Consider the following 17190-nt stretch of genomic DNA (forward strand, 5'->3'; position numbering starts at 1 on the left):
TTTTGAACTTCGTATATAATACATCGACATAATCGTATGAATGCTATTGTGATTATGTATGGGTATGGGTGAAGATTTCATCCCAGGAAACAATACTTTATATTCGTTTAAAGGAAGTACAATTCATAACCTTGTTTTATGAATCGAAAGGGAAATCTCTAGGCTTATTGGTATTGTTATTCATTGCAAATATTTGGATTACCAATATGTGTGTTTAGCATAACCGCTCATAACTTGTTTATGTATCTTGGTAAAACTATCCACAATGCCTGACTTTTGTATTGGTATGACTTTTATTAGTGAAACAGATCTTAAGTAATCACCTGAGATGGTATGATCGATATATTGTAATTGGTATGACCAACTCTAGACATTGGGGAACCGATCCTAGTAAGAGGTGCAACCGACCACAAGCATGTGGAATCGATCCTTGTAAGAGGTGCAACAAGTCTTAGTAATTGGTAACCGATCCTATGACTTGTGCAACCGATTACAAGTTAAATACCATAATTATGTGGTAACCGATCCTAGTACCTAGTCAACCAATTTTTGGAAAGCTAGTGTGACCGATCCTAGTACCCACATGGAGGTAGAACTGAAACCTGTTTTGGTAGAACCGTTAAACCCATGAATGGTGAATAAATGTTTTTGATCAATCACATAGTTCTTGGAAATAAGATGAACCGATTCTAAACTCGTTTATATGTGTGGCAAATCGGTTCCAAGATTGTAAAAATGAAAAAGGATCTACAAAGTAAAGATGTCGACATACTTTGAACATGTGCAGTAATTCTTATCTTTTATTGTTCAAAGATATTCCTTAATAACTAAAGGAGAATCCCGGATCGAAATAAATTGAGAATCTTTTAATTAAGGTTTTTAGTTTTATATGATTTTAATTTCCAGCAATCAAAATGCATGTCTTTAGAAAATAAAAATTGGTAATGTGCATTTACCAATTGGAGATTTTCTACTAAGATCTCAGTCAATATTTGGACAGAGCATTTCCAGGAATTATGAATACCGAATTTGGAAATATATTGCATATCTTGAGAATATTTTCGGTTTTGAAAATTCCTTGGTGTCCAAACTTCCTTGGTCTATAAATATTGAAGTTTGCATTTCGAGCAAACTAATCCGCAGAGCCAGCAAAACTACCTGGTTATGTTGTTACTGATAGGTGTTGTAAAACACCTAATTTTATATCTAGTATTTATGTTTTCTTTGCTATTTCTCTTGTAAAGTATGTATCTTATGTTCACTTTTGAGTGTTTAGGTACTATGGAGTCATTACGACCAAAAGAAGAAGAAACATCCATTTGGAACGTAAAGAGCAAAAAGGTCAATTCACAGGCAACTGTTATTGGGAGCGAAGCTGAGCCAGACCAACAATAGGAGAGCGCCACTACAGCTTAGACTAGAGAAGCAAGGGGCCCAAACAACCATGGCCCTTATATGAAGAGTGGTGCCTAAAGTCACCTTGGTCACCCCTTATCTGCCTTACCTGAGTGGGTATATCCCCTCTCATTTCCAACAGCAGCCGTGAAATTGAGAGAACATTTCTCCTCATCATTAGATTTTATTTTATTCTGAATCCATGGCGGCACCATTACTCAGTAAAGAAGAAAGGAAATAGAGAAGCAGATTGGATCTGCTGTGCGAGATGAAATCAAGGAAGTGTTAGGGTGATGACTGAGATGAATTCGAAATCTGATGAGAAGGTTCTGAGCTGATTTGAATCGAGAAATTTATAATGATTTAGGGTTTTCTGAAGATGATTAAGTGGCTGAGTTCTGGTGTTGTTCTTGAATAATTGAGGGATCGAGCTGAACAAGGAAGAGATGGTTGTGCTGTTCAGATGAGACAGTGACGTTATTGGAGAAATTACCTTTGTTGCTGGTAATTTAGGTCAAGAAAATGGATATATATGCTGCTGTGATAAAAGATCCATGGGGATTTGAAGTTGTTTGAATGGAGAAGAAGAATTGAATAGATGGGTCTGTGTTGGTTGTGGTCCTGGTGGTGCTGAGTAGAAGAGGGTTGTAATTACAGTGCAAGAAGGGAATGATTGAACTAGGAAATAGTGAAGAACAGATTGAGAAGAAATAGAAACCTGGGTTTGAGTTTGGGTTGATTATGGAAGTTAACTGAACTTCAGATGCTGGGAGTTGGTGGAGATTGCTCTGCAGGATTGATGCTGTACATAATATGTTGCTGCTGTTGGACCTGAGATGGTGGTGGCAGAATGTTAGTGATGCAGTTGGTGGTGATAATTGAAGTGGCTTGCAGCAGTGGTGCAATGGCTAAACAAGCAACAAGTTTGCTGTGAGTGAATGGGAACTGTGCTTAGGCTGTGAAGGTTTCAAGAGCTGGTGATGAATTACATTTGAGGAATGAAAATTCTTGAACTAATTAGATGAATGCTTTGGACAGGGGGAAGCTTGAATGACAATGCAGCTGCAGTTGGAAGCTGGCTTGAGTCTGGCGAAGAGAGGAAATAGATTTGCAGCTGCAGTTAAACTGGAGAAAATTCAGTTGGTGTGTAGCTCAATTTGCAGCTGGATTTGTTCTGGTGGTTATGAGACTCGAAGGTGCAGGTGCCATGACAGTGCTGATGCTGGAGAGTTTTGGTACTGGTGATTGCAACAGAAGATGACTTAAACTGAGAACAGATGGTGGCACTAATGTGCTAATTATTGGTGTTGGTGGATGATTTACAGAGAGTGGGAGCAGTGTTGCAGTTGAGAATGTGCAGGAATTGAATGTGTGGATTATTGGCTTGAGGCAGAGCTGCAACTGGTGTTGGCTTGGGTTTGTGATTCCCAATGGTTGTGCTAATGACTGTGAAGGCACTGGTAGTGATTTGGCTTGAGAATGTGCTGTAGAATGAATGGGGTTGAATGATTGAAGTTGGAGTAAGATGCTGCCAGGGATAGAATGTATGATGCTGCTGCTACAAGGATCCAGAAAGAAGCTTGAATTCGAGATGGATTAAAGCTTTGCTCGAGGCTGAGATGATATTGCAGGCACTGGAGTGGTTGTGGTGGTTGCTGCTCATGGATATTGCAGATGATGGTGAAGCTAAGAAGGTTCAAGGAGCTGTATGAGCTAGCTGTGTTGTTTCCTGGCTTAACAGTGCACAAATGAAGATGTATAGCAATTGCAGTGATTTCAGAAAAGTCAGATGAGCTTGGAAGCAAGCTATGGTGATTGAAATGGGTTGACTTTGAACCAGTGGTGGAGTTGGTGCAGTGAAAGGGCTATAGATGTATGCGCAGTTGGATTTACTGGTGGTATTGAAGCTGTAGAATGGAAGAGTAAGAACAACAAGAAGTGGATGTTGCTGACAGTGTAGCTGAGAAGAGTATGAGTTGCAGTTGCAGTTCAGTTGGAGATGTTGATGTTTGATCTGGTGCTGACTAAATGCAATGGTTTGTGAATGGAGTTGCAGAAGTTGGGTTTGCTGGCTAGCTATGTATTGCAGTGAAGACGGAGCAGCAGAAGGGTAGTCATGCACCAGCATGGTGCAACAGTGGTTGGCCTGGCAAGATGGCCTGCAAAATGGCTTAGGCCATGACCAGTTAGACCAGTCAAACTAGTTAGTCTCTGACTCAGATCTGACTATACCACCTGACAGACCTGACTCGGTCTGACTTTCTGAGTTGACCCGAGTTGACCCATTTGAACAATTTTGACCGGTAACTTTTACAGTCACCTGAGCTACTTGCGGGCGACTTCTCCGGCCAATTTCCGACTATGGTACCAGTTTTCCGGTGACCACTCTTGGAGCATATTTTCTACATGGGTATTTTCACATACGGGCTTGGTGGATCACATTGGATATGGATTGACCTAGTTTTGGAAAGATGAAAAGCTACAAAAGGAAAAAGTTTCTATTTTCTTTGGATCTCGTATTTTTTTACTTGGGTTTTGGAGGAGAGCGGCGATTCTACTAGGGTTAGCTTTTCGTTTATTTTTCATTTCATTATTTTATGAAAATGATTATGATGAACTCCATTACTATGAGTAACTAAATTCAATTATTGGATATGAGATAAAGTTGATTTCTCAACATGTTATTTGAATATATGAATTAGTTTCGTCTCAATAATTTATTATTTATGATTCATGGTTTACATTGTTATATGATTTGATTGCTAGTTTGGTTGAGTCCGGAATCAATTAGATTGGTCTTCATATCTATTGGTAGATTAGGTTTTATTATACGAAAAAGTGATAAATTCCTGATTACAAGTAGCATAAATGTGAGTAGTGCTTGTAGTGATATATATCCTACTAGTCACATATGAATCATAACCTTAGTTAAATTGAATTAGTGCTTTTACACGTTCAGTTGCTTTGGTTAGTCTTATTCCATAAAACTTAAAGCTTTTAGGGAGTTAAACTTAATTGTGCTTTTACACTTTAGGTTGTTTTCTAAGAAGAATTCACATATGCATCTTTTAATGTAGTTGTGGTGAAATCGGGAAATTAGCGGGATATACTTGCGATCAAGGTATCCTGAGTTTTAGTAAATGAGAGATTAAAATTCCAATTCTAGTCATTGATGAAAATACATGTTTGTGAATGATACTATCCCGTGACTAGGGGTGCACATACCCTACCCATATCCGCCATTTCTACCCTACCCGTCCCTGTTCTACCCGTATCCTACCCTACCCGCCGTTTGATGGGTAGGGTGGCGGTTGAAAAAAAATTATCCGCCGTCAAACGGGTAGGGTGGCGGGTAAAGCTCGAAATTAACCTACCCTACCCGCCTACCCGTTAATTACAAAATGACTTAATTATCCTTGCGTTGTTTTTTTCTTTTTTGTATTTATTCGTTATTTCGAAACATATTAGGGGTAATAAATGAAGTTGTTTGTTTTCGCTCTTCCTTATCTGTTTTCTCTTCTTTTTTCTTTTCCCCAAACCATGTCTAAGTTCGAACAGAGAATAGCCTTCTTCCCAAATCAAACTCAACCATAAATCTAGAAGTGGAGAACTCATTCAGTTGGATCTTTTGAAGAAACCCTTTCTACTGTTCTTGCTCCATCTCCGTCTAAGAGGAATTTCAAAAGATAAATTCAAGTTTGATTATGTTGTGAGGATTTTGATTGATTTCATCATCTGCATGTTTGATTTTAGAAAAGGAAGACAAACTAGTCTGAATCATCAAGTTGCTCTCATGACTTTACTCTTTGTGCTATGAAATCAAACCCTGATTCCTAAATAAATAAGATTTTATGAAAACATAACATGCATGTTAGCTGATTGATGAAAATTCTCAAAGGAATTTAGTTTTCACATTATTGTTGTAAATTTTGAGGAATGGCTTTCTGGATCTTCTTTTGTTAAAGGTAATGAAAAGAGAGTCCTAAATCTGATGTTGGTGTTGAATTATACTTCATGATGCTTCTCCATGTTAAACCACTAGCTTCCAGGTAACTACTTCTATCAGTGATGGATTATAGTGAGAAAATACGTATTTGTTGTTAGGGGTGTTTTCTATTATTTGGGTTTTAATTGAATTGCAAATTGTGCATTTTTAATTAGGATGGTTTATTTGAAGTATTCTAGTAAGTGGGTTTTAATTGAATTGCAAAATATTCATCTTTGAATTGCTACATAGTCGATTATGATGTATTTATTTGGTGTTCTCAAAAATGGGTTTCAATTGAATTGCAAGTTATTCATTCTTTATCAATGGATATGCTACAGTACTTTGTTTGATTGTTTTAAGCAGTGTTGTTCGCAGCTTAGCGAAATAAGTATTTGGGGATATTTATTGGTATCAATGGTATGCAAAGTGTGTTGTATTGTGTGTTACTAGTAATTAACTTTGTAATTTATTTGATGATGTAGTATTTGATGTAGAGGTGAAGATACAAAGTGTTGTTGTAAATGTTGAAGAAAAATTGCAATGTCAAATGATGAATTTAGATGAAGATGGTGATCTCGTTCTACCTAGACGTACCAGTAAGTCCTTTTAAGGTTTTCCATGGATTTTCATATGTATATGTATCTCCTACATTGTTTGATCCCCAAACAGTGAATCGGCATATTGATAAAGCTCTAGTTTAAGTGCACGACTGTCAAATTACTTGGAATGGTATTGATATTTTCTTTAAAACAAATTTCTTATACGGTACAGTATGTGCAGAACAGTCGAATATTATTAGAATGACTATCCAAGATAGTATCACATCATCAATTCCAAGTGTTGGACTGCAGGTAATGCATGAGTTACACTGATTCTTTGTAGTTGATTAATGCCTTAGTTCTCTCACATATTTCCTCCTCTTAGATGTGGAAAGCAGAACTTGTATTGGCTGATTTCTTGTTGCATAGTATGTTCTTTTCATCTGACTTTGACGGAGTTGTTGCTGTAGAACCTGGTGCTGGAAATTATTTTTTGTTGCATAGTAATTTAATCAATAATGGACAAAACACTGATTAGTAGATGATAATCATTGAAATTATTTTATGGACTACCATGTGATACATCTGACGGAGCATATTTAATAAGAATCAGTTGTTATTGTTCCACATTTTTTTAGGTGTTGTAAGTGAGTGCAAGTCGAATGGCTCTCTACTTATTACAACCAGTGGAGGACTAAACCAACAAAGAACGGAGGTAATTAAAGCTTTTCTATAATTATAGATGACGAATGAAGACCAAGTTTACATGAAGAACATGGAATTATACTGGGATTTGTCGTATCGTCAAGCCCCTGCGGAGAACTTTAAACCTTTGGAGATTTTTTTTGTATTTTTGTGTTGTTAGTTGGGTTCTGCTTTACTCCCCTAAAGATTTTGAAAAGAAGGGAACTTTTGTTTCTTGAGACTATAAATGGATTTGTGCCTACCAGGATGCTTTTGTTATTTTTACTTAGATTGGCAGTATGGTTGGGTACTTATGTAGATAAACTAGCTTTGTTTTTATGTGTATTTGCAAGATTTTGTACGTAAAGTCTACAAGGTAGAAACCAGAACATCAAAAAAAGGAAAAAAAAAACGGTTATACCCGCCACCCTATCCTACCCGACCCGCCATTTATTGGGTCGGGTAGGGTCTTACCCGTTTAATGGTGGGTAGGGTGGCGAAATAGGCCATATCCTACCCACCCTACCCGTTGTGCATCCATACCCGTGACCAATATCTTCTTTTATTGATTATTCCAATTATTTTTATTGCTTTGTTAAAACAAAAATCCCCCCCTTGGTTACAAAGAAACTGAAATTTTATAACAACAAAGGCACTCTATGGGAACAAACTCTTTCTCACCACATACTTCATTTATATTTAGAAGAGTGAGAAAGTGAAATTATATTTGACGCATATGACAATGATCAGTTACTGGTGGAGCCGTCTATTCGGAGAGGAAAGTACTCTAATTAGGCGAAATCTCTTACACCGCTCGTTTTAAAGACTTCTTTGGGATTGGGAAGCTCTACGAGTACGGTTGGTGGGAAACTAGATAATTGCAGTTTATTATTAGTTTTCGATTTATTTGATTGAATAACGGTTGTTGAACTTTAATTGCACCTTTTGTTTATGCTTGAGAATCTTCTCTTCTGATATAAGATTCACTCAAACTAGATCGAAGTTTCGACGGGGATCTTTAAACTGTTTGTAGATCTAAAGACGTCTTGTGATAATTAATTGTTAACAGACTCCGTTCTGTATGTGATTGATCGCAAGAGATTCAAATTTATTGTGTGCAGGTGTTTATTGAAGATCAAAGAAGATTTCTTATTTGAGTTCATAATATTTCGTGTGCATAAAACTTGATCGGCTGGGGATCCAACTATAATCGGGTTTATCTTTGTGATAACCACGATTGATTAGTTGAATAGATCGACATCAATATGTTTCTTTGTGATTAAGAGTATTGATTGCATAGTCTAAACAATTACCTTGGTAGTTGTTAAGAGATTGATCTAAGAACCTGACAAAAGAGTTTATTGGGATAAACAGAAGAGCCTTTTGTCAAACTCATATCACTTGTTTGAAAAGAGTTGTTACCGAACAAATTTGTTGTTCCTTTATTGTTTGGAATACGAACCAAAGGAATTGTTCCAAGTGCGTGACTTATTGCAAGTTGGAGGCGCAGGGATATAGACGGAACTAGGTGAACTATATGTTTATTTGCTTGGTCTCAACTATACGAAGTTGGTTTATATTTTGTATAGCGGCTTAATCCTGAGATTATTCAATTCTGGACAAGGTCCCGGAGTTTTTCTGCATTTTTGATTTCCTCGTTAACAAAATCTTGTTGTGTCTTTTACTTTTCTATTTCCGCAATTAAAATTATTTTTATTATAATTAGAAGTAAGATACACAAACGTTAATTTCTAATTACTTGATAGCAATCCTATTGTGTTTGGTTAAGTCTGAACCTATTATCAAGTAATCATACTTCGTTGTTGTATTCTCTCGATCTTGTATCCATTGTCAATCACACAAGTTTTCTTGTTGTCGTATTGTCTTGATATCGTATCCATAGACGATCACACTAAGTGTTAACCGATTAGTTGTATTGTCTCGACTCAGTCCATAGACAATCACTTTCGGAGAAAGGACTTATAGGTGGAAAAGTTTTAGATTGAGGTATATTTGAGTACCCTCGTCTTTTCAATTGGTATCAGAGTAGGCAAACACGAAAAGATCTAACAATCTGTATTTGGTGCGATCCATCCTATAAGAAATTGAATCTAATGGTTGATTCAGTTAACGTAACGACAGGATTTGACTACTTGAAAAAATCGTGGTGGAAGACACGAATGAAGTATGTAATACTCTTATTCCTAAATGTATTAGGAATTGGAATTATGTATATGTATGTCTTGAAGGACTTACATAATCAATTCGATATCACAGGATTTTATATCATTGCCATGGATACTAACATATTTAGTAACAATGATACAATGCTCTATGAGACAGGTTGTATCTCGAAAATGCATAAGATTCCTCTCAGAATTTTTTATTATATGAACCAAGGCTATTGTGTTCTTGAAAAATCTGGAATCTTAAATATATTTTGGATATCCTATCAAAGTATATATATGTACGTTTTCATATCTAAGACTGTCAATGTATCGCTACCTTGGATGCGATTTTGGAAACCTTGTAACCTTACAAGGAATGATTTTTCAGTTAATAATTCTATTAACAATGGATTGCTTCATACACCTCACAGTTGTTTTAATGAAGCAAGTGATCTTTTAAAATATTACAGGGTTTATGATTCTAATGGTATTTTTAACAAATATCATATTATGTTCAAATTTATCTCTACATACTTTATTAGAAAATTCTTGAGTGAATTTCAAAAGATGTTATCAAATTTTTGTAATAATAGAGTAAAAAAATATTTGGACAGAAATAGAGAATCAATCCGAGATAAAGATCCAGACCATGAAAAACCGGTTTTCCAAAAGAAAGACCTAGATATAAATCAGAATTGTCTCCCCACAAGCCTCAGTTTCAGATTTTGGTAGAATTTCCTAAAGCTAGTTATTTCCGGTTTTTGATATCTATTCTTCCTATTAAAGATAATCTCTTGCTATGTGTACAAACATATTGGGTAAGATTAATCAAAACCGTAACTAGGGTTTTTCATATTTTTGCAAGTATGAGAAAGAGGAAATCAAGAGACGCATCATCTGATGACCGAGTCAGATACGATGATATTGATAGGATCAGATTTCCTAACAGTATTGATGACAAGCATGAATTTACTCATTTTTTTGACAGCTCATTCTTTAGGATATACGAAACTCTCAAGAGGATGGAATTCACTACTGAAAAGAAATTCGATCCAGATTTCCAAGATAAGGATTATGTGAAGTTTGTTCAAGATCGGAACCGGGGAAAGCTTTTTGATTTTGAAAAATATTCACATGATATGGTAAGAGTTTTTTATGCGAATATTCATAATGTTGATTTTGAAAAATATTCACCTTTGTTATTCTTGTTGGTCAAGGACTCTACTATGTTGATCGTAAGACAATTTATAATGCTATTGAGTACAATGTGGAATGTAATCACTTGATTACTGGAGTTGAAATTGAGCACAATACCATTTCAACACATCTCATTGGAAGATCGACAGAGTGGGAAGATGGTAGATTACCAACAAAAGATATATCCTTCCACCTAAGGGTATTCGGTAAACTTGCTTTAGCAGCCATATTTGCAAGCACTAGCGATAAGTCAGCTCGGGACAAAGATTTTGCAGAATTTGTTTATTTTCTGTTAAAAGAAGACTCTCAAATTGATTTATATGGAATCATTGTCAGTCAAATGACCAAAATCTCAGATTCTATTTCTTCCTCAGGAATAAAGAGGCATTTCGGTTTTCCATGTATAATTACAGAGATTTGTGAATTCATCGCGGGAGATGATTTTGATGACATGAGAAGCATTATGGCTGTCTCTAAAAGGAGTATATGTCAAATGATTGGAGGTCAATCCAGTAATAAAACGGTTGAAAGGATTTCACCGAATTCTAATAACAAGTATCTTCTAGCTCATCTTGAAACTCTTGGTAAACAACTTGACTGTTTTCAGAAACAGCTGGGCTTTGCTGCTCGAAAAGATCCAGAAACTCTTAAAGGAATTCTAAGGATTGAATCAGAGTATTGGAACCAAGAATCGGAAATAGAAGAAGAGCATCGAAACGTACTTGATCACAAGGAATGTTCCTCCCAATAATTAATACAGAAAAGTAGACATCAGTTTTTGATTTTTTCATTAATTGTATAAGGTCTATTATGAATAAAACTATATATTATTTATGAATGAAATTATTAGTTTATAATTTTTCTTGTGATAGTTTTTCGATTACATAGCATGTGCTGGAATGCTTTATATTATTGCTATGTATGTTTATGGGATGTTTGATTTCGGCTTTCATAATTTTAATATTCAGTCTCATATGGTGTGAATCCTTATGGTTTGGGTGACTTTTTGGTTTAGCAGGATTAAGTTCTAGCCCATGTTGGTAGGATTTATCAAAGGATCATAAGGGGTTCCTATTGAAACTCATGTGTGAAAAAGTCAAAATATGTTGAATCATTTGGTTTAGCATAAAAGCATATGTGTTTCGAGGTTTTCAACTTTTGCATCGCATTAGTTAAAACCGGTTTTCAACCTTTCTTTGGTAAAGGTTTGTTTCTGTTTTTGTTCTTTTATTTTGCGAGAGGATGAAAACACAAGGGGGGAGAGTTCTAATGTGAACTTGCGCTTAATGACATATCTTTTGGAGGAGAAGAGGATGCGGAACTTGAGGTAAAGAATTTGTTAGTTAATCGTTTTCCTGTTTAAGAAAAGCCTGATTTTATTGCATATATTTATTGCTTTTTCTTAACAAATTTCGGCACAATTTATGTTTATTCCATTATTTGTATATGGATGTGTGTGTGATTCAATTATTTCCGGTTAAGAAAAACTATTGTTATCTTGCTTTATTTTTTGGTATCAATTGTTTAGGCTTACGAAATTTCGGTGCAATTGCGGTACTATAATGTCTATGTTTGTTTCAATTGCTTCAGGTTGAGGTAAATAATTATGCAAGTTGATTTACTTGGTTCGTATGAATTTTTTGTGGCTTAATAAAAAGGTTTTCGGGATGAATTTTTTAGTCCAATTCGATTCCGGATAAGAGAAACCGAGTTTATTATGATCTTAGTTAGACTTATCAAAGTGGAGGTTTCGGTTATTCAAGTCTAATCGAATGCCTTAACAAGAAATGCTAGTTAACTAACCTAGTACCTGTCTTGTTTAAAAGTGAAAGGCCTAAGTTATTATTTGAATAATTAGAACCTGATGAGAAAAATAGAGTTAATTTCTGATCTTTATTTTGGTCTTATCGAACAAGCGATTGTATTTGTACAATCGGTTTAGCAAAAGAACTAAGGTGCTTAGTCAATTTTTGATTTGCTAAACTATTAGGGAAAATTTCTTCGGGAATTTTTTTCCTTGGTAACATATCAAAACAAAATTACTTTGTAGTTTCGTTTTTGATATTGGTTATCTAAATATGGTGTATGGAACCCTCGTGCTTAACTCTTATAGGTTGCAAGTCTTTTGAGATTTGTAAGATCCTTTTGGTTTGTCCTTTATTTGCTCGTATCTTTGTCATTTTGTGACAAAAATGGGGAGAAATATATGGAGTAAACAAGTGATTTGTTATCACTAAGGAAAGGACAATGGTGCTTAAACGTTATATCTAACGAAAGAGTAAAGCATAGACTAAGGGGGAGTAACATATAGTATTGATACTTATGGTTATCTTAATTACAAAGGGAATAAAAAAGATGTGCGGATTGAAAATCTACCTATCTTACCTTTAGGGGGATTATTAGCTTTGTTATTATAATGTCAACATCAGCATTTATGGATTGAATGTATACATCTTATTGTGCTGTTGAAACTTGGAATCAAGCGTATGTGTAATGAATTCTTGTAATTTTTATTTGCCCATATGATGTAAGAGTTTTGTCACTAAAATTGACAAAGGGGGAGATTGTTAGAGCATTGCTCGGTTGAACCCACCAAGCATTGGTATGTCAAGTTTGGTTGTCATATTTTAGTGAATCAAAACTTAAAGAGTCGCTTGATTATGTACTAGAGTCAACTTCGTATAGGTTAGCTAGAAAGTTACAAGAATATGAGACTTCCAAGCATTACGTGAAGACTTAAAGAATGTGAAGAAGTAAAGAGCTACAATGACGACATCATCCTTCCAATTGAGGTTAATAATATTTGACTTGAACTGTTAAATTCCTAACGTATATTTCAAGTCGTGCATATTGAAAACATAACTGCGAAGCTGTGAATGATTATACTCTAGTTAGATATTGTATTAAGGAATTACAATACGAAGTTTAACGTCTATCTTTTGAACTTCGTATATAAGACATCGACATAATCATATGAATGATATTGTGATTATGTATGGGTATGGGTGAAGATTTCGTCATAGGAAATAATGTTTTACATTCATTTAAAGGAAGTACAATTCATAAACTTGTTTTATGAATCGAAAGGGAAATCGCTAGGCTTATTGGTATTGTTATTCACTGCAAATATTTAGATTACCAATATGTGTGTTTAATATAACCGCTCATAACTTGTTTATTTATCTAGGTAAAACTATTCACAATGCCTGACTTTTGTATTGGTATGACTTTTATTAGTGAAACCGATCTTAAGTAATCACCTGAGATGGTATGATCGATATATTGTAATTGGTATGACCAACTCTAGACATTGGGGAACCGATCCTATTAAGAGGTGCAACCGATCACAAGCATGTGGAATCGATCATTGTAAGAGGTGCAACAAGTCTTAGTAATTGGTAACCGATCCTAAGACTTGTGCAACCGATTACAAGTTAAAAACCATAATTATGTGGTAGCCGATCCTAGTACCTAGTCAACCAATTTTTGGAAAGCTAGTATGACCGATCCTAACACCCACATGGAGGTAGAACCGAAACTTGTTTTGGTAGAACCGTTAAACCCATGAATGGTGATTGAATGTTTTCATCAATCACATAGTTCTTGGAAATCAGATGAACCAATTCTAAACCCATTTGGAAGTGTGGAAAATCGGTTCCAAGATTGTAAATATGAAAAAGGATTTAAAAAGTAAATATGTCGACATACTTTGAACATGTGCAGCAATTTTTATCTTTTATTGTTCAAAGATATTCCTTAATAACTAAAGGAGAATCCCGGATCGAAATAAATTGAGAATCTTTTAATTAAGGTTTTTAGTTTATATGCTTTTAATTTCCAGCAATTAAAATGCATATCTTTTGAATATAAAAATTGGTAATGTGCATTTACTAATTGGAGATTTTCTACTAATATTTCGGTCAATATTTGGATAGAGCATTTCCAGGAATTATGAAAACCGAATTTGGAAATATATTGCATAGCTTGAGAATATTTTCGGTTTTTGAAATTCCTTGGTGTCCAAACTTCCTTGGTCTATAAATATTGAAGTTTGCATTTCGAGTAACTTAATCCTCAGAGCCAGCAAAAATACCTAGTTATGTTGTTATTGGTGAAGCCGTCTATTCAGAGAGGAAAGTACCCTAATTAGGTGAAATATCTTACGACCGCTCGTTTTAAATACTTCTTTGGGATTGGGAAGCTCTACGAGTATGGTTGGTGGGAAACAAGATAATTGTAGTTTATTATTAGTTTTCGATTGATTTGATTTACCAACGGTTGTTGAACTTTCATTGCACCTAGTACGTTTATGCTTGAGAATCTTCTCTTCTGATAAAAGATTCACTCATACTAGATCGAAGTTTCGACGGGGATCTTTAGACTGTTTGTAGATCTAAAGACGTCTTGTGATAATCCACTGTTAACAGACTCCGTTCTGTGTGTGATTGATCACAAGAGATTGTGTGATTGATCACAAGAGATTCAAGTTGATTGTGTGCAGGTGTTTATTGAAGATCTAAGAAGATTTGAAGACAAATAAGATTTCTTATTTGAGTTCATAATCCTTGGTGTGCACAAAACTTGATCAGCTGGGGATCCAACTATAATCGGTTTATCTTTGTGATAACCTTGATTGATTAGTTGAGTAGATCGGCATCAATACGTTTCTCTGTGATTAAGAGTATTGATTGCATAGTCTAAACAATTACCTTGGTAGTTGTTAAGAGATTGATCTAAGAACTTGACAAAGGAGTTTATTGGGATAAACGGAAGAGCCTTTTTTCAAACTCATATCACTTGTTTGAAAAGAGTTGTTACCAAACAGATTTGTTATTCCTTTACTGTTTAGAATACAAACCAAAGGAATTGTTCCAAGTGCGTGACTTATTGCAAGTTGGAGGTGCAGGGATACAGATGGAACTAGGTGAACTATAGGTTTAGTTGCTTGGTGTAAACTATACGAAGTTGGTTTAGATTTTGTATAGCGGCTTAATCCTGAGAGTATTCAATTCTGGACAAGGTCCCGGAGTTTTTCTGCATTTGCGGTTTCCTCGTTAACAAAATATTGTTGTGTTCCGTAATTATAATTGTTTTTATTATAATTAGAAGTAAAATATACAAATGTTAATTCCTAATTAATTGATAGCAATCCTATTATGTTTGGTGATAGTGGTGAAATTTCGTGGACAATAAGCAGCATATAGATCACATGTTAGAAGTGGCGTCACTTCACCTTATTACATTTCGTCACAGAACAAGTCAGATGCATATCTCCGAAATTCCAGGAAACCTTCCCTCATGGAGGTTTTCCCATTCTCAAACCCAACCTCTCAATTGCTTCAACTTTGATTGATTCAGATTGAGAGTGTGCCAATTGAACTTTCTCGCTGTCTAAGGACGGATCATTGATCCTTCCCCTTAGGGCCGGAATTTATTGGTTAGTAGGGTTTTGATTCAATTGCTTTAGGGTTTAGGGTTTACAAATATTTTTATTTTTTATTTTTTATGTCTTTTAATCTATGATTACCGGGAGATCGAAAGAAATACTACTGAGAATGAGGAGCAGAAAAACATCAAGAAAAGAAGAAGAATCAGGGAAGTAGATCCAAGGCCATGATATATTAAAAGACCCATATGGAATAATTTTTCAATTAGACAGGAAATCCTTTTCCATTGAGATAGAGTATTATGGAAACATTAAGACAATGAAGATTACGGAGAGAAGGAGAAGAGGATATAGAGCATGGATGGCTTTTCATCTGAGTGTAATTCATTGGTTGAAAAATAATCTGGATATCATATTAGAGGAGAAGGCAAAAGATTATCAATGGAAGGTAAGAGTAGGGGAACACGTTTATCTGGCACAAATTCAAGAGAATAGTGAAGGCACATATTTGAGAGTTTCAAGGTTTAGAAGGGGTGCAGAAGGAAGATCTTTTAGTATTTGTTTTCCTTGTGGAGAAAGGAACCAATGTTGGCTTACACTATATGAAGTGTTGGTGCATTATACTCCAAGGAAAGAAGCTATGTGATCAGTAGTGTAGATGGGGAAAAACGGTTCGCTGGTTTTTTAGGGAATAAATAAATTACCAAGTGTGCAGGACTCTTCAACCGGGAAAACTGCCTAACCTTGTTAGAGCATTGCTCGGTCGAACTCGCATGCGTTGCTATCTCAAGCATGTTTGTCAATGATAGTGATCAAAACTATAAGTCTTGATTTCTAGTCTGTTATAGCTAAGTCTCGGACCAAGATAGAAAGTGTAGTTGAGCTCAAGGACTTCATGGTGATTCATCATACAAGTAGAAGAACTACTCAAGGAACCGGTGGAACTTCTTGACAAAAAGGTATGTGAAGACTTGAACTTATCTGTCACTTAAAAGTCTATCTACTGTATCTCCTACTCTTTGAGACAAGAAGTCGTATGCTATATATATAGACTTGGATTATACACATTTGGTATTTCGAGCCGAGTATACCTCTCCTATATATATCTCGAAATATGTATTGGTAATATTTTCGTTTCGATCAAGTTTATCTTTACCATGTGAAGAAATTCATGATATGTTTCAATCATCTTGAAATTTGCTTTGACAAGAAATGGTGTAACAACTATTTAACGTCCTCAAAGAATGTCTCAATGATTGAAATGAGAGTTTAGATTACATAACCAATGGTTGACATAAACATTATTGTGGAAACACATTTATGTATAAGTCCTATTCCTTGAACCAAAGTTTGCGAACTTTGTTGATCAAGAGAAACCAGAAGATGAGGTGAGCCAAGTCCGCGAACTCAGTCCCGAACTGCCGAACTTCTCATCCCGAGAAATTCTGCTGGAGTTGACAAACTAGTAGCATGAGTATCAGTCCACGAACCCAGTCCGCGAACCGGCGTTCCAAGATTTTTTGCTGGAGTTTGTAAACTCTGCCCGGTTGCTTAAGTCCGCGAACCCCGTGTGCGAACTTGAGAAAGGTTATATATCTAAAGATGATTTCTGAACTTAAACTTATAAAGACTAAGGAATGCAGTTTGCAAACCTTGGCTATAAAGTTCATGAACCGATTCAAGTGACTCAAATTATCTTTGCTTCAATTGTGTCTTGTGTAGTACATAAGATTTCCTTGCAATTTAACAACTCTCTAACTAGTTCATTTGAAGTAATTTTAACTAGTTATGGTGAAGAAAAACATGGTTGATATGAAATTCTCATATGGCTAA

This window comes from Papaver somniferum, chromosome 8 (genome assembly GCF_003573695.1).
Source record: "Papaver somniferum cultivar HN1 chromosome 8, ASM357369v1, whole genome shotgun sequence".
Classification (NCBI taxonomy): domain Eukaryota; kingdom Viridiplantae; phylum Streptophyta; class Magnoliopsida; order Ranunculales; family Papaveraceae; genus Papaver; species Papaver somniferum.